This window comes from Rutidosis leptorrhynchoides, chromosome 2, assembly GCF_046630445.1.
Source record: "Rutidosis leptorrhynchoides isolate AG116_Rl617_1_P2 chromosome 2, CSIRO_AGI_Rlap_v1, whole genome shotgun sequence".
In the NCBI taxonomy this organism is placed as follows: domain Eukaryota; kingdom Viridiplantae; phylum Streptophyta; class Magnoliopsida; order Asterales; family Asteraceae; genus Rutidosis; species Rutidosis leptorrhynchoides.
This window is the reverse complement of record NC_092334.1, coordinates 315913833-315932335: the sequence shown is the minus strand read 5'-3', so window position 1 is coordinate 315932335 and position 18503 is coordinate 315913833.

Sequence of the window (18503 nt, the reverse complement as noted above, 5' to 3'; positions counted from 1 at the left end):
GATACTTTTCATGTATCGAATCTGAAAAAATGTTTAGCCAAAGAAGATCTCACTATTTCTTTAGAAGAAATCTAAATCAATGAAAAACTTCAATTCATTGAAGAACCAGTCGAGATAATGGATCGTGAGGTTAAAGGACTTAAGCAAAATAAAATACCAATCGTTAAGGTTCGAAATATACCATGAATGACTCCAAGTAATATCCTTAAAATGAGCTAATGCATAGCGGAAGATTTCCTTTATACCTGAGAATAAACATGCTTTAAAGTATCAACCAAAAGGTTGGTGAGTTTATTAGTTTATCATAATCAATCATTTCTCATTTATATAATAGACCACAAGATCCTCATTTTTCATAAATATCATTACACTCGCAAGTGTATAAAATCCATTCGTATGATGAACACCTGGTAACCGACATTAACATAATGCATATAGAATATCCCCCGCATACTCGCAAGTATGCCATAAATATTGGCAATCGCAATCACCATTTAAATCGAAGTACTAAAGCATTCCAAATTCCAGAATGGGGTTTGTTAGGCCCATAGATCTATCTTTAGGATTCGCGTCAATTAGGGGCCATTTCCCTAATTCTTAGGTTACGAGACTTGAAGGGGCGATATTCGGTATAGTAATCCAACCATAGAATGTAGTTTCAAGTACTTGTGTCTATTTCATCAAACATTTATAAAAGCAGTGCATGTATTCTCAGCCTAAAAATATATATTGCAAAAGCATTTAAAAAGAGAGCAAATGAAACTCACAATATTGTATTTCGTAGTAATTAAGCATATGATGGCATTGAACAAGTGCAAGGTTGGCCTCGGATTCACGGACCTATATTAATTATATATATTTATATGTTTGATCAATATCTGTCTAACAATTTAGGTCAAGTCGTAGTGTATCACAATCCTAATGCTCGAGACTAAATATGCAAAAGTCAACAAAAGTCATATTGACCAAAATGTCTTCCAAAATTTATACATGATTATTATATAGTTTAAATATAGTCGTTTTATATATTTAAATATTTTTAACAGATTTTATTAAAGTAAATAATATAGTTCTTTTATTAATAAATAAAATTTTATATTAAAATTTATATAATAAAAATATACTTTTATATATCTTAAGTAATAAAATTTATAAAGTTCATTTAATATCATAAAAATAATATGATAGGTATTATTAATGTAATTATATTATACGTAGTAAAATATCTTTGTATCACATATTTATTTGATAAAATAATATTGATAATAATAATAATAAGTAAAAGTTGTATTATTTTGTAATAATTATTATTATTATTCTACTAATAAAAATAAAAACAATTATATTTTCTAAAAAATGATAAAATGATAATTTTTATTAATAATAGCACTAAAATGATAATAATAACGATGTTTCATATTAACAATGATATTTTTATTAAAAATAATAATTTTAGTAAAAATGATAGTTTTAATATTAATAATACTTTTAATAATAATAATAGTAAAATAATGAAAACGATATTTTTCCTTTAAATCAATATCTTACAATATCTTAATTTTATCATGATACTCATACTCATTATTTCCTAATCGCTTCGTTTAATAGCTTTTAGTCGTCTTTTATACCGCGTTCATATTAATAATAATAATAATAGTAATCATAATAATAAGATGTTACTAATATTAGTTTTAATTATAATAATACTAATAATAATAATATTAATGATAATACTAATAACTATTTGAATGATAATAATAATAATAATAATAATAATAATAATAATAATACTAATTATAACCTTAATGATAATAACGATAATAATAATAATAAAAATAACAATAATATCTTTTATTAATAACGACAATGATGATAATAATAATAATAATAATAATAATAATAATAATAATAATAATAATAATAATAATAATAATAATAAGATTATAACGACGATAATAATAATCACTTTTACAAAAATTCAATTGACTATAACTTCCAAACCGTTCATCGAAACTATTCGATATCTAAATGAAAAGTTCTCAATTTTTCGCTAGCTTTCTAACGACCTGCATATCATATACCTTATCTTAATAGCATATGTATTTAATTCAAGATTCGACATAACCTATCTAATGACAATAACGAACGTATAAGCATGCATAATCCTATATACTCGAGCACTAGTCAGGGATACACTAATAATATATAAAAGTTAAGTTATTAGTGCTCACGTATCAATATTGAGATTCAATATTGCAGGAAAAGTACGTAGACGTAACGGGGATGATAAACACTAGTTTGACTCACGAGCAATACTCCCGAACCATACCCATAACCTCCATAGCTATAACCCATAACTTCCTTAGCTCTATCCCACTCGAAAAACAATTTCGAAATCACTCGGACAGCACTCCGTCGTAATATTTTATGTATACTAATAATATCTTGAAATAATACGGAGTAAATATATATATATATATATATATATATATATATATATATATATATATATATATATATATATATATATATCGATTGAGAGATTTTAGAGAAAAATATTTTCAAGTTTCTATGAAATAATGAAACCTATTGAATTCTATTTATAATAGATTTTTGAATTATTAAAGTAAATTATTAAAGTATGAATTATTAAAGTGAATTATTAAAGTATGAATTATTAAAGTAAATTATTAAAGTATGAATTATTAAAGTGAATTATTAAACTATGAATTATTAAAGTTAAAGTAAAGTAAAAATAAAGTAAATGTAAAGTTTAAGTATAGTAAAAGTATAAAACTATATACGTATAATACACGTATAAATATATATAATATTAATTTAAATCGTTATATATATTTAATAAAATAAAATATAAATACCGTTATCTTTATCATACTGGTTAAGTAATGAGTTGTCAAAAGTGGTTCTAGATATTTATAAAAGTTATATACGTTTTATAATAAAGTTCTTTTTTTAAACTGAAAACGTTTTTGTACGTTTGAAACTAAATCAAATAAATATGAATTTTTTTTTCCAAAACTAAATATATTTAAGAATCATTTTGTTTAAAGGTTAAAATAATGGAAATCGTTATATCATAAAACGTCTTAGAAAAGTAGAATCATATATATTCATAATAGGTTTCAAGTTTTTAAATTACAGTCTGTTGGTGAAGCATGGGATAAAGTCCAAAGGTTAAATAAACGTATGAAATCATCTTAATGAAAAATGTCGAGTTACTTAACTTGTCGATATCCAACATCTAAGTTATTTACACTCCACGTTCTTACTTATAAATCACTTTACCATTTTCCGAATGCTGTCAAAAAGAATAGATTTCTTAAATCACAGTGGACCTCATAACATGGACCCGTAATCATATCACAATGTATCTGATAAATCAATCATTTGATATTATCTTCTAATTTCATCGATAAACATATTGAAACAAATACGTTCGTGTAAAGTATTATACGTTTAATATTTTATTAATATTCTCAAGTTATAATATATATATATATATATATATATATATATATATATATATACACACACACACACACATACACACATATATATACATATCTATTTATATATAACGGTTCGTGAATCATCGGAATTTGGTCGAGGTTATAATGAATGTATGAACACAGTTTAAAATACTTGAGATTTAACTTAACAAACTTTGCTTATCATGTCTGAATAATATAAAGATAAAGTTTAAATTTGGTTGGAATTTTCCGGGTTGTCACAGTACCTACCCGTTAAAGAAATTTCGTCCCGAAATTTGAATGGGATGGTCATGGCTGATAATAAGTATGTTTTCATGACGTAGACGAGTTGAAAATTAGAGTTTTATTATCATCAAGTAATATAGATAAAGCAATTTGATTTTTATGAAGAGTACGAGTGAAGTTATCACAAAAGAATGTAATGAGTAAATGCACGTTCTTTTTAACCAATGACATAGTAACGGATGATTTCCGGAATTCAAGGAATTTAGAGAAAATCTTCGTAATAAGATTTGGTTCTTCGGTAATTAAGGAAGTTAGGATCCGTTTTGATTAAATGAGATAATCTGTTTTGATTGCTCTGTCGGATATTTTACTATAAATCCACCCCCTTCGTTTCCTTGTAATTTACACCTTCTATTCTTTCTCCCTTAACTCATATTTTAAAGTATTCGTCAATATGCTCCATCCAGTACTGATTCTTGATATACTTCTCACTTTCATATCTGTCATTCTTCTCTTTCATCTACCACCGGAGGATTTTATATATTTCTACTATTACCTTGGGGTTATCGTAATTTTAATACTGCCGTGCCTCTATGTGGCAATACGTATTGATATGCACGGTTTGTAATTTATGTGTTGTTGTCGAGCTTTTTATTTTCTTTTATATTCAAGAGTTCGATATTTTTGTCTCCCCTTCCCGACTTCAATTCAAGCGAATAATGGTCCAGAATTTGTAGGTATGGATTTCGGAATGAACATAATTAATGTTCTAAGAAAGGAATTGTAATGACAAAATCTTGATTTGTCAAATTACTAGAATACCTCGGACAAGACCGAATCATCAAGAAAATATTTTTCTTGATATTCTTAGGGGTTAAATAGAATACCAGAGTCATGTAACATGGCACATGATGATGTTATGATCTGTGAATCATCACGTTCCATATAGAAACTCAGCATGACTTACTGTAATATAATCACGTTGATCAAGTGTCATTATATTATACTAACTCATGCTTCAGTTTCCAACACTACTTCAAAAATATTCTTATTTTAAACTTGAAGATTTCAGAATTTAGAGAAAAAAATAGTTTCTTTTATGATGTAATACAGATAGTGCGAAGAGGTAAATGATTTTGGATAAGAATAATTATGGAAATATCTTCTGAAATATGGAGGATATTTATAATGAAAGATACGATGATATCTTAAAATTTCTAATATCAGAGGATGATGAAGAATACTGTCCGCAAGGGTTTAGAGTCAGGAGCAAGGTATTCGTTAATGACTTCAGTAGATACTGAATCATTTGGATTCTTTGAAGGCGGTTTAGTCTTTGTTATTTGTCCACAGCCTCCTTCATAACTGGCTTAATCCGTTTTTCAGTTCCAAACCTTCTCTTTTTCTGAGCTTTGCCAACATACTATTCTTTATCATCAAACTTTTTACTGTTAAGGTCGTTTACAGTTTTTGCTGATTCATCGGCATTTTTTTTTCAAAATTTTGAGAACTAGTTCGCAGTTTAGGGTGTTTTTCAGAAACTTCACATTCGAATTATGTAAGTCCAGGAGATAGATGTTATATGTACACATATAACTGTTAGCGTAGACATGCTGCGAGATTTCAAAATACTGATTGCTAATTCACGATGATTCGTATGGAAATTCCCGTTACAAGATGCAGATGAGTAAATGATGGGGTTTTGATGATTTTTCAGAAAATCCTAGACCATTACGGTTGCTGATAAGTTTACTGCTGATGTGGTGGAATATAAATGGTTCCCCGGTAATGATGGCGAAAGGGCAACGTATATATCAAGGTTATAATAAGGTTAGTCCGACTGAAAAGTTAAGTCGACTTGCTGGAGCTGTGACAAAACTGGCTACTTTGAAAAGAGATTGAAAGTTATTTTAGCTAATAAATGCCAAAGGGTCTGGCACGGATACGTGTTAAAATATGACTTTGGTTTCAAGAGTTTTTCAGATACATAACTGTGGGTAACATGTGGTTGGATCATCATCTCGATTGTTCATTATTTAAAGTGTCTTCAGGAATTTCGAGGGGTTTGAACACAGATTGTAATCGTTAATATACATATGATGTTCTAGCACAATTTTGAAGTCAAAGTATAACTTGGAAAGATATAGGAATCTAAGAGTGATGATACTGGTTATATTTCGAATTGAATTCTGCTATTTCAAGATCAGCATATGTAATTGAATTTGAACGAGTATGGTTGTTTTGATTTTTATAAAAGAATGTATATTGTTGAGAAAATAGTGTGTATAGTTGTTGATTGCTGAATCAGATTCGAAGAATGTACCATATTAATTGTGAATTTATATATCTCTCGGGTATTACCTACCCGTTAAATTTTTTTTTTCACAATTAATATTTTGTACAAAAGAATTTTATTACATTCTTTACAAAAATATATATTGAAGGTATTTCGTATGCCCGAGATACATATTAAATTAATGTGGCTAATATGTTTTGATCCAAGTCGGGTCATACCCAATAACAAGCTTACCGACACCTTAATCGTATTTTGATCTTAACGATTGGATCATTGATTAAATTACGCAACACTTGATATTTAAGAAAAATGGTTTTCTTAAATAATATTACTTGATGTGTATATAAATTATGGTATAATTTATATAATAAGAATTTAATTATTTATAGGTTAAATAATTAATAAAGTTATGTTACATTTTATAAAATTGGTTTTATAAAATAAAGTAAACATAACTTATTATATGGAATTCATAAAAATGAGTTTTATAAATATGTATACATAATTTTATAGAATGCAAGTTTATTAAGTGCATTTTATAAAATCTAATTTTATAAAAACAACTTTATAAAATGTGCAAGTATATAAAATGTGTCTAGTTTATAAAATCATTTAATAATAATGTGAGTGGCTTTGGAAGTGAAGTGAGCATGCTAAGATTCCTTTTCTTGGTCAATTACAAGGGCCATTTTTCTATAACATGCAAGGCTTAACTCTTTCAAGGAACACACTTGCACATACACATCAAAAAGATCAAAAAAACTGCACAAAGCTTGGTTTGCTGCTGCTGAATGCCGTGACTTTTTAAGGGAAAAAGAGGGTTCAAATTTTGATCTTTGCAAGCCAAATTCAAGTGTTATCAAAGCCTAACCAAAGTCCAAGGTGTTGGGGTTAAGCTTGGGGTATTACAACTTGAGGTTTCATACTTTTGAAGCTCCATTCATCATCATCATCTTCATCACTTACTACCTAGCTTGGAGAAGGTATAATCTCTTTTCTTGCTTGTAGTTTGTAAGTATATTTCATAACTTGATCCTACTTTGGATTTAACTTTAATTGGTTAAAGATTAACAAGTTCTAAATCGGGTTTTACATGCTTCCGCTAAGTTTGATTCTTATTATGTTTTAAAGCTTTTGAAACTTGTTAAATCCCAACAATGGTATCTAGAGCCGAAGTTGTTAAAATATGCTTCGAGATAGTTATTAAACTCACTATATATTTTGCATTTTATGTACATGCATGATAGTAAAATGCAAAAATTATATGTTTGGGTGGGTTTCCATTTTTGGCCGAATTTTAGCAAGTTCTAAATGGGTTTGGAACTTGAAATTTGGTCATATTTTGTTGTATGTTGAAGTTCACAATCAAGCCTTGACCTTATGTTTGAATGTATGCATGTTTGGTTGATTTAATTCATTCATTTGGTATGTAATATTAATTCATTCATGTGGTTGTAATATTTATGCAATTTGGTTTGTAATATTATTTTTTATGTAATTTATTTTATATTTGGTATGTAAAATAGATTAGGTTGTATTTTCATTTTTTAGAAAAATGTATTAGGATATATTTTTTGTAAAAATGAAGATGCAAGATGAAGACAAGGAAGATGCAAGGTTAAGTGGGAGATTTGAAATCTCCTACTTTGTGTTATTACCCTTTACCGGTGGCATTTGTTTTCGGCTAAACAAATGTCTACCAAAATGGCTTGATTGTGAACATATTGTTTTGCATGCTTGGTTGTTTTGTTTGATTATAGATTGTATGTTTGGTTGCTACAAATTAATCACACAAGTTAACAACAAACAAACTAAAATTTAATTGGTTAAATTAGACGTTATTAAACAACATGCAAAATGACAATTTAAATGGTTAAATTGAAATGACAAAAGGACATAATAATTGGTTATTAACACTCGCATAAAATGGTTTATATCAAATCATGTAATTGGCTTAATTACAAGACATGAAAATGGATTTTCATACAAACCATACACTAAATGCATGTTGGTGTATAATGTAAAAGTTTTCTCAAACTAGAATTAATGAAAACTTAAAATCCCTTATTAACAAGGCAAACAAGTTAAACGCCATCCTTTTGTGTGACACTTGAGAATATTAGGGAACTCATAATGGGATAAAGGTCACCTAACCGTTATGAACAAACTAATATGATTAAGGTGAATTTCGCACACTTGTGGGATAAAGGTCACCTAACCACTTGTATGTTAAATTTACACGTTTACACAAGTAGGACGACTTGATTTGGGAATCATGAACTTAGGGTCACCGAAGCATGAGGAACAAATAGGCGTTGATGGGATAAATATGCCATGCAAAAGGATTGCATGATCCCATAACTTAGAAGTTGTAAAAGGATTGCAATTGTCATACAATGACTACCTAGCTAAATCAAATGACGGGATAAAGGTCACCTAACCGAAATTTGGTTTACCGTTGGATTCTAATATTTAATAAATATCAATTGGTTTTGATTGTTAAATTAAAATTGATACTTAAATAACTTTGTTAAATTTTGTAGATGGCTGCCAATAACAACAACATTCCAAATGCACCAATAAACTTTAACAACCTATCGTTGAGGTCAATCCTCGAAAAAGAAAAACTCAACCCTACGAACTTCATGGATTGGTTTCGCAATCTAAGAATTGTCCTCAAACTAGAGGATAGGGCGTATGTGTTGGAAGACCCCATTCCCGATCAACCGGACGAGGATGATACGGAAGGCATGGCCTATTGGGAGAAATATTGCACCGATTCATTGCAAGTTTCTTGCCTCATGCTTCGGACTATGATACCCGAACTCCAAAAGGACTTCGAGCATCATAGTGCATATGACATGATCACACAGTTGAAGGAGATGTTCCTTCAACAAGCTCGTGTCGAGCGCTTTGAAACGGTCCAAGCACTTCATGCATGTCGGATGGACGACACCCAATCCGTTTCATCTTATGTCCTTAAGATGAAAAGCCTTATTGATCGAGCAAACCGTCTAAATTGTAACATGTCTAATGAATTAGCCACGGACCTTATCCTTAACTCATTGTCAAAGAGGTTTGACACATTCGTGTTAAACTATAACATGAATGGTTGGGATAAAAGCATTGGCGAATTACATGCCATGCTTAAGACGGCAGAAGCAAGCATGGGTAAAAGGGCTTCACCCGTGTTTACGATCAATGAAGGCGGGTCCAAAAACCATAACACTTCTAACCCAAAGGCGGCTAACAGGAAAGGACCCGCCTACCAAGGCAAGGGCAAGGGAAAGGGGAAGAAGGTTACCCCAACCAACAATAACAAGAAACAAAAGGTTGCCGAAAAGGCTAACCCCAAGGAAGATCTGTGCTTTGGTTGCGGTGAAATGGGTCACTGGAAACGCAACTGCCCGATCTACCTTAAGGAGTTGAAGGAAAAGAGGGATGCAGGGCAAACCTCAGGTAATGTATATATGGTATACATTGAGCTTAGTATTACTTCTTCTAATACATGGGTATTAGACACAGGATGTGGAACTCATATTTGCAATACTTTACAGGGGTTCAAAAGAAGTGATCAAGATGCGGGAACAACAAGTCTCTTCATGGGAAATGGAGCAAGGGTGCAAATGAAAGCTCAAGGAGACTTTGTTTTAAAGCTACCAAGTGGTTTGGAGCTTATTTTGAAAAATGTTTTGTATGCACCCGATTTATCTCGAAACATTATTTCTGTATCCCGTTTGAAACAATATGGTTTTAACCTTAATTTCATTAATGATGATATCCATGTTTCTTTAGATAATGTGTTCTATTTTAAGGCTTCGCCTTCGAATGGTATTTATGAATTGGTTCATGATGACACATCATACAATAGCTCAATGTTCCATGCAAACACCAAGAAACTCAAAAGGGATTTGAGTGATTCCTACTTATGGCATTGTCGCCTTGGTCACATAAAAAAGAATCGAATACATACACTTCAAAAGAATGGACTTTTGAAATCAAATGAACTAGACTCGTTTGATGTATGTGAATCTTGTTTACAAGGCAAAATGACTAAAGCACCTTTCAAAGGGACCTATGAAAGGGCTAAGGACTTATTGGGATTAATACATTCGGATGTATGTGGACCCTTTAAGCCCATAACTAGGAATGGTGAAAGATACTTCGTTACTTTCATTGATGACTTCAGTCGTTTCGGATATGCCTACTTATTAAGACACAAGGACGAAACTTTTGAAGCATTCAAAGAATACCAAAACGAAGTACAAAATCAACTCAATAAGACAATCAAGGTACTTCGTACCGATAGAGGAGGTGAATACCTAAGCGATGCTTTCCAATATCATCTTAGAAGTTGTGGGATCATCTCGCAACTTACTCCACCCGGGACACCACAGCTTAATGGTGTGTCCGAAAGGAGGAACCGAACCCTAATGGATATGGTTCGATCTATGATGGCTAGAAGCTCATTACCTCTATCATTCTGGGGTTATTGTCTATGCTCCGCGGCTCGTATTCTAAATATGGCCCCAACCAAGAAAGTGGAACGAACTCCTCATGAGATGTGGTTTGGAAAACCTCCATCTCTATCATACTTAAAGGTATGGGGATGTGAAGCTTATCCTAAGTGTTACGTCCCTAATAAGTTGAATGCTCGATCCACGAAGTGTATCTTCATAGGATATCCCAAGGATGATATAGGATACTACTTCTATGATCCAACCGAGCAAAATGTATTTGTTGCTCGAAGGCTGAATTCCTTGAAACTAAGTTCCTAATGGAAGGAAATAGTGAAAGGAAGATAGATCTTGAAGAGGTTCAAGATCAAGCAGATGATACACAATTGGTTGACACTAGCACTCAACATGAAAATGTTGAGAATGATCAAATGGATGATCAAAATACACAAGACGTTCGCAGATCTGGTAGGATTAGTAATCCTCCTAAGAGATATGGGTTTCTCATGGATAGTTGCTAAGTGGTTGATTTGGATGAACCAAGAAACTACCTAGATGCTTTATCAAGGATTGATAAAGACAAATGGCAGAAAGCCATGAATGCTGAGATGCAATCCATGTATGACAACCAAGTTTGGGAACTTGTTGCGCAACCTCTTGGCTCTAGGCTAGTTGATTGTAAATGGCTTTTCAAAATGAAAACCGACATACATGGAAACTTGGATACATATAAAGCTAGACTTGTAGCAAAAGGTTTCACTCAAACTCAAGGGGTTGACTATGATGAAACTTTTTTGCCTATGGCAATGCTAAAGTCTATTAGGATATTACTTGCCATTGCTGCTCATTATGATTATGAAATATGGCAGATGGATGTCAAGACCTCTTTCCTAAACGGACATCTTGAGGAAGATGTCTATATGGTTCAGCCTGAGGGTTTTGTTGATCCGAATTATCCTAAAAAGGTATGCAAGTTAAAGAAGTTAATCTACGGATTGAAACAAGCATCTAGAATATGGAATCATCGTTTTAATGAGGAGGCCAAGAAATTTGGCTTCATTAAAATTGGTGATGAAGCTTGTGTATACAAAAAAGCTAGTGGGAGCACTATCATGTTCCTTGTACTATATATGGATGATATATTGTTATTTGGAAATGATATTTCTGCAATGCAAGGAGTTAAAAGTTGGCTAAGTAAATGCTTCTCTATTAAGGATCTTGGAGAAGCACAATACCTTTTGGGGATTGGGATCTATAGGAATAGATCCAAGAAATTGATATGTTTGAATCAAAGTGCATACATTGAAAAGATCTTGAAAAGGTTCAAGATGGACAACTCTAAGAAAGGTTTGGTACCTATTCAAAGAGGAACGCCTCTCAGTTCATCTCAGTGTCCTACCACGAAAGATGAACAAGAGAGAATGAAGAAAGTCCCATACGCATCTGCTATTGGGTCAATCATGTATGCAATGATATACACTAGACCGGATGTGTCATGCGCTCTTAGCCTGACAAGTAGATACCAGAATAACCCAGGAAACAGTCATTGGATTGCTGTTAAAAGTATATTAAAATACCTTAGGAGGACTAAGGATATGTTTCTTATATACGGGTCTGGTAAGGAGGAACTCGCTGTAAAAGGTTACGTGGACGCGAGTTTCCAAACTGATCGAGATGATTCACGATCACAATCCGGTTATGTCTTCACGTTAAATGGAGGTGCAGTCTCTTGGAAGAGTTCAAAACAGGATGTTGTTGCTTTATCCACTACAGAGTCGGAGTACATCACCGCATCATTGGCAGCTCAGGAAGCTGCATGGATGAAGAAATTCATCGACGACTTAGGAGGAGTCCCTTCCATTCAGGACCCTCTTGAGATCTTTTGTGACAACGAGGGTGCGATTGCTCAAATCAAAGAACCTCGTGCTCACTAAAAGACCCGTCACATTGAGCGGAGATTCAACTACATAAAGGATGAAGTTAAAAAGGGAAAGATATGTATTCTCAAAGTTCACACAGATCTTAATATAACGGATCCTCTCACGAAGCTCTTACATGGATCAAAACATGCAGGACATGTTTGTGCATTAGGGCTTCGATATTCTAGTGATTGGTCATGATCTGTTTAAGTATTTTAACGGAACGAAATCTGTTCAAACTCATTAATATAATTATGGTATTAATTTATTAATATTGAGTCATGTTCCTATTTTGCATATTTTATCCATGAATAAGTAATTATTCTAAATTCCGTAGTCGATCACATTTGTAGGAACAAGTGTGAGGTTTAGACTATTATGAACTCGGATTGGTATACATTCACGGGATGAATGTGGTGCAAGGTCACAACCAAGGTTCATAGATATTTGTGGGATATAAATATTGGAAGACCCGCCCTCAAGACTTACTAAATGGAGCCTTTGTGGTTGATCACATGTAATCTTGAGTAAAGGCGAATATCATTGTATCCTCTGACCTGAGATACATATTGGGTTCAGATATTTACCAAGTATTGTGCCTTGATTCTTTCCTTCGCTATTCTGAAATATGGTAGTTCATAAGGAAGAGCTCAGGTACAATGCAAGGTACATATTTAGGACGTATGTAGTCAAGATGGAATTTGTCCCTCTTATTCGTTAAGAGTCAGATGTCTAAGGCCTGATAAAGTTAAATCTAGAAGAGAGTGATCACTCTGCGTCTCTTGGATTTAACAAGACGTCTAGGACGAAAGGAAATAATGAAAGATTCACCTATTCATATTCGAGATGGGAACTCGAAAAGGATGATGTTATTGAATGGCACTAAGTCATAACATATTGGGGGTAATGGACGGTCGTTAGGTGGTATCCATCACTTGCATTAATTTCTTATGTTTCTCGTGCAAGTGGGAGATTGAAGGTATTTCGTATGCCCGAGATACATATTAAATTAATGTGGCTAATATGTTTTGATCCAAGTCGGGTCATACCCAATAACAAGCTTACCGACACCTTAATCGTATTTTGATCTTAACGATTGGATCATTGATTAAATTACGCAACATTTGAGATTTAAGAAAAATAGTTTTCTTACATAATATTACTTGATGTGTATATAAATTATGGTATAATTTATATAATAAGAATTTAATTATTTATAGGTTAAATAATTAATAAAGTTATGTTACATTTTATAAAATTGGTTTTATAAAATAAAGTAAACATAACTTATTATATGGAATTCATAAAAATGAGTTTTATAAATATGTATACATAATTTTATAGAATGCAAGTTTATTAAGTGTGTTTTATAAAATCTAATTTTATAAAAACAACTTTATAAAATGTGCAAGTATATAAAATGTGTCTAGTTTATAAAATCATTTAATAATAATGTGAGTGGCTTTGGAAGTGAAGTGAGCATGCTAAGATTCCTTTTCTTGGTCAATTACAAGGGCCATTCTTCTATAACATGCAAGGCTTAACTCTTTCAAGGAACACACTTGCACATACACATCAAAAAGATCAAAAAAACTGCACAAAGCTTGGTTTGCTGCTGCTGAATGCCGTGACTTTTTAAGGGAAAAAGAGGGTTCAAATTTTGATCTTTACAAACCAAATTCAAGTGTTATCAAAGCCTAACCAAAGTACAAGGTGTTGGGGTTAAGCTTGGAGTATTACAACTTGAGGTTTCATACTTTTGAAGCTCCATTCATCATCATCATCTTCATCACTTACTACCTAGCTTGGAGAAGGTATAATCTCTTTTCTTGCTTGTAGTTTGTAAGTATATTTCATAACTTGATCCTAATTGGGATTTAACTTTAATTGGTTAAAGATTAACAAGTTCTAAATCGGGTTTTACATGCTTCCGCTAAGTTTGATTCTTATTATGTTTTAAAGCTTTTGAAACTTGTTAAATCCCAACAATGGTATCTAGAGCCGAAGTTGTTGAAATATGCTTCGAGATAGTTATTAAACTCACTATATATTTTGCATTTTATGTACATGCACGATAGTAAAATGCAAAAATTATATGTTTGGGTGGGTTTCCATTTTTGGCCGAATTTTAGCAAGTTCTAAATGGGTTTGGAACTTGAAATTTGGTCATATTTTGTTGAATGTTGAAGTTCACAATCAAGCCTTGACCTTATGTTTGAATGTATGCATGTTTGGTTGATTTAATTCATTCATTTGGTATGTAATATTAATTCATTCATGTGGTTGTAATATTCATGCAATTTGGTTTGTAATATTATTTTTTTATGTAATTTATTTTATATTTAGTATGTAAAATAGATTAGGTTGTATTTTCATTTTTTAGAAAAATGTATTAGGATATATTTTTTGTAAAAATGAAGATGCAAGATGAAGACAAGAAAGATGCAAGGTTAAGTGGGAGATTTGAAATCTCCTACTTTGTGTTATTACCCTTTACCGGTGACATTTGTTTTCGGCTAAACAAATGTCTACCAAAATGGCTTGATTGTGAACATATTGTTTTGCATGCTTGGTTGTTTTGTTTGATTATAGATTGTATGTTTGGTTGCTACAAATTAATCACACAAGTTAACAACAAACAAACTAAAATTTAATTGGTTAAATTAGACGTTATTAAATAACATGTAAAATGACAATTTAAATGGTTAAATTGAAATGACAAAAGGACATAATAATTGGTTATTAACACTCACATAAAATGGTTTATATCAAATCATGTAATTGGCTTAATTACAAGACATGAAAATGGATTTTCATACAAACCATACACTAAATGCATGTTGGTGTATAATGTAAAAGTTTTCTCAAACTAGAATTAATGAAAACTTAAAATCCCTTATTAACAAGGCAAACAAGTTAAACGCCATCCTTTTGTGTGACACTTGAGAATATTAGGGAACTCATAATGGGATAAAGGTCACCTAACCGTTATGAACAAACTAATATGATTAAGGTGAATTTCGCACACTTGTGGGATAAAGGTCACCTAACCACTTGTATGTTAAATTTACACGTTTACACAAGTAGGACGACTTGATTTGGGAATCATGAACTTAAGGTCACCGAAGCATGAGGAACAAATAGGCGTTGATGGGATAAATATGCCATGCAAAAGGATTGCATGATCCCATAAGTTAGAAGTTGTAAAAGGAAAATACATTTTGATCTCAATAGCTTAGTATGGAAAGATTTATTTTGATGTAATTTAGTTAAGACTTCATAACTCGTTGATACAATATACACGTTATTGATTCGTAATGATGTCCACAGTGATTCTTGAACTGGCGGAGTTTGTAATGTTATAGGTGCTTCTTGAAAGGACCCGTTCATATACATTATAAACGATTCACAATAGTTGATTACATCGCGAGGTATTTGACCTCTATATGATACATTTTACAAACATTGCATTCGTTTTTAAAAGACAAACTTTTTTTACAACAAAAGTTGACGGCATGCACACCATTTCATAATACATCCAACTATAATTGGCTTAATAATAATCTTGATGAACTCAATGACTCGAATGCAACGTCTTTCAAAATATGCCATGAATGACTCCAAGTAATATCCTTAAAATGAGCTAATGCACAGCGGAAGATTTCTTTAATACATGAGAATAAACATGCTTTAAAGTGTCAATCAAAAGGTTGGTGAGTTCATAGGTTTATCATAACAATCATTTCAATATATTAATAGACTACAAGATTTCCGTTTATAAATATATGTACACTCGCAAGTGTATAAAAGTATTCTATAAGTTGTAGGCACCCGGTAACAAGCCTTAACATTCATGTTTTACCCTCTAAAGTACACCAGATCAGGTGTGTTTAAAATAACCTCGAAGTACTAAAGCATCCCATAGTCAGGATGGGGTTTGTCAGGCCCAATAGATCTATCTTTAGGATTCGCGCCTACCGTACATAGACAAGTAGTTTAATGTTACCAAGCTAAGGGTATATTTCTGGTTTAAACCCACGTAGAATTAGTTTTAGTACTTGTGCCTATTTCGTAAAGCATTTATAAAAACAGCGCATGTATTCTCAGTCCCAAAAATATATATAAAAGGGAGCAAATGAAACTCACAATACTGTATTTCGTAGTGAAAATACATATAACGTCATTTAATAAGTGCAAGGTTGGCCTCGGATTCACGAACGTATCAATATTGAGATTCAATATTGCAGGAAAGTACGTAGACGCAACGGAGATGATAAACACTAGATTGACCTCACGAGCATACCCATGAACCATACCCATCACCTCCATAGCTATAACCCATAATTTCCTTAGCTTCGACTCATTCAAAAAAACTATTTTGAAATCACTCGGACAGCACTCCGTCGTAATATTTTATGTATACTAATAATATCTTGAAATAATACAGAGCAAATATATATATTTATATATATAAATCGAGTGAGAGAGTTTAGAGAAATATATTTTCAAGTTTCTATGAAATAATGAAACCTACTTAATTCTATTTATAATAGATTTTTGAATTATTAAAGTGAATTATTAAAGTATGAATTATTAAAGTGAATTATTAAATTATGAATTATTAAAGTGAATTATTAAAGTATGAATTATTAAAGTGAATTATTAAAGTATGAATTATTAAAGTGAATTATTAAAGTATGAATTATTAAAGTGAATTATTAAAGTATGAATTATTAAAGTGAATTATTAAAGTTAAAGTAAAGTAAAAGTAAAGTAAAGGTAAAGTTAAAGTATAGTAAAAGTATAAAAACTATATATGTATAATACGCGTATAAATATATATAATATTAATTTAAATCGTTATATATATTTAATGAAATAAAATATAAATATCGTTATATTTATTATACTGGTTAAGTAATGAGTTGTCAAAAGTGATTCTAGATATTTATAAAAGTTATATACGTTTTAATAATAAAGTTCTTTTTAAACTGAAAACGCCTTTGTACGTTTGAAAATAGATTAATAGAATATTATGGAAACCAATTCTCCACTAACTTTTGTCTAACTTTCGTAAATGACATTTTTTGTTTTTATTTATAAATAGCTTTACAAATTATTCTGAATATCGTTAAGAGGAATAGATTTTCTCAAATCATAGTGGACCTCTCAACAGAGATTTGTAATCATAATTCAATGTTTCTGATAATTCAACCATTTAATATATTTTTTTAATTTCGTCAAAAATCATATTGAAACAAATACGTTCGTGTAAAGTATTATACGTTTAATACTTTATTAATATTCTCAAGTTATAATATATATATACATATACATATCTATTTATATATAACGGTTCGTGAATCGTCGGAATTTGGTCGAGGTTATAATGAATGTATGAACACAGTTTAAAATTCTTGAGATTTAACTTAACAAACTTTGCTTATCTTGTCGGAATAATATAAAGATTAAAGTTTAAATTTGGTCGGAAATTTTCGGGTCGTCACAGTACCTACCCGTTAAAGAAATTTCGTCCCCGAAATTTGATAGAGGTCGTCAATACTAACAATGAGAATGTTATTATAACGATTATAGAGTTTTATCATGTTCAAGAAGAATGGATAAAATAATTCGATTACTCGAAGCGTATGAGTGAAGTTATCGTAAATGAATGAAATAATCATTGTCATCCACAGTTAATGCTCTCTTCTATTTGCTATGATTTATACTCCCATTTCTAGTTCGGAGCTTTGTCCTTTCGTTTCTTCTTCTTGTGATTAAGCACCGCTTGTAATGGTCCAGAATTCGCAGATATAAATTTCGGAATGAACATTATTAATGTTCTAGGAAGGAAATTGTAATGGCACGATTTTGACTTGTCAAATTACCAGAATACCTCGGAAAAAGCCGAATCATCAAGAAATATTTTCTTGATATTTAGAGATCAAAGAGAATACAAGAGTCGTGTAACATAGCACATGATGACGTTATGATCTGTGAATCATCATGTTCCATTTAGAAACTCAGCATGAATTACTGTAATATAATCACGTTGATCAAGTGTCATTATATTATACTAACTCATGCTTCAGCT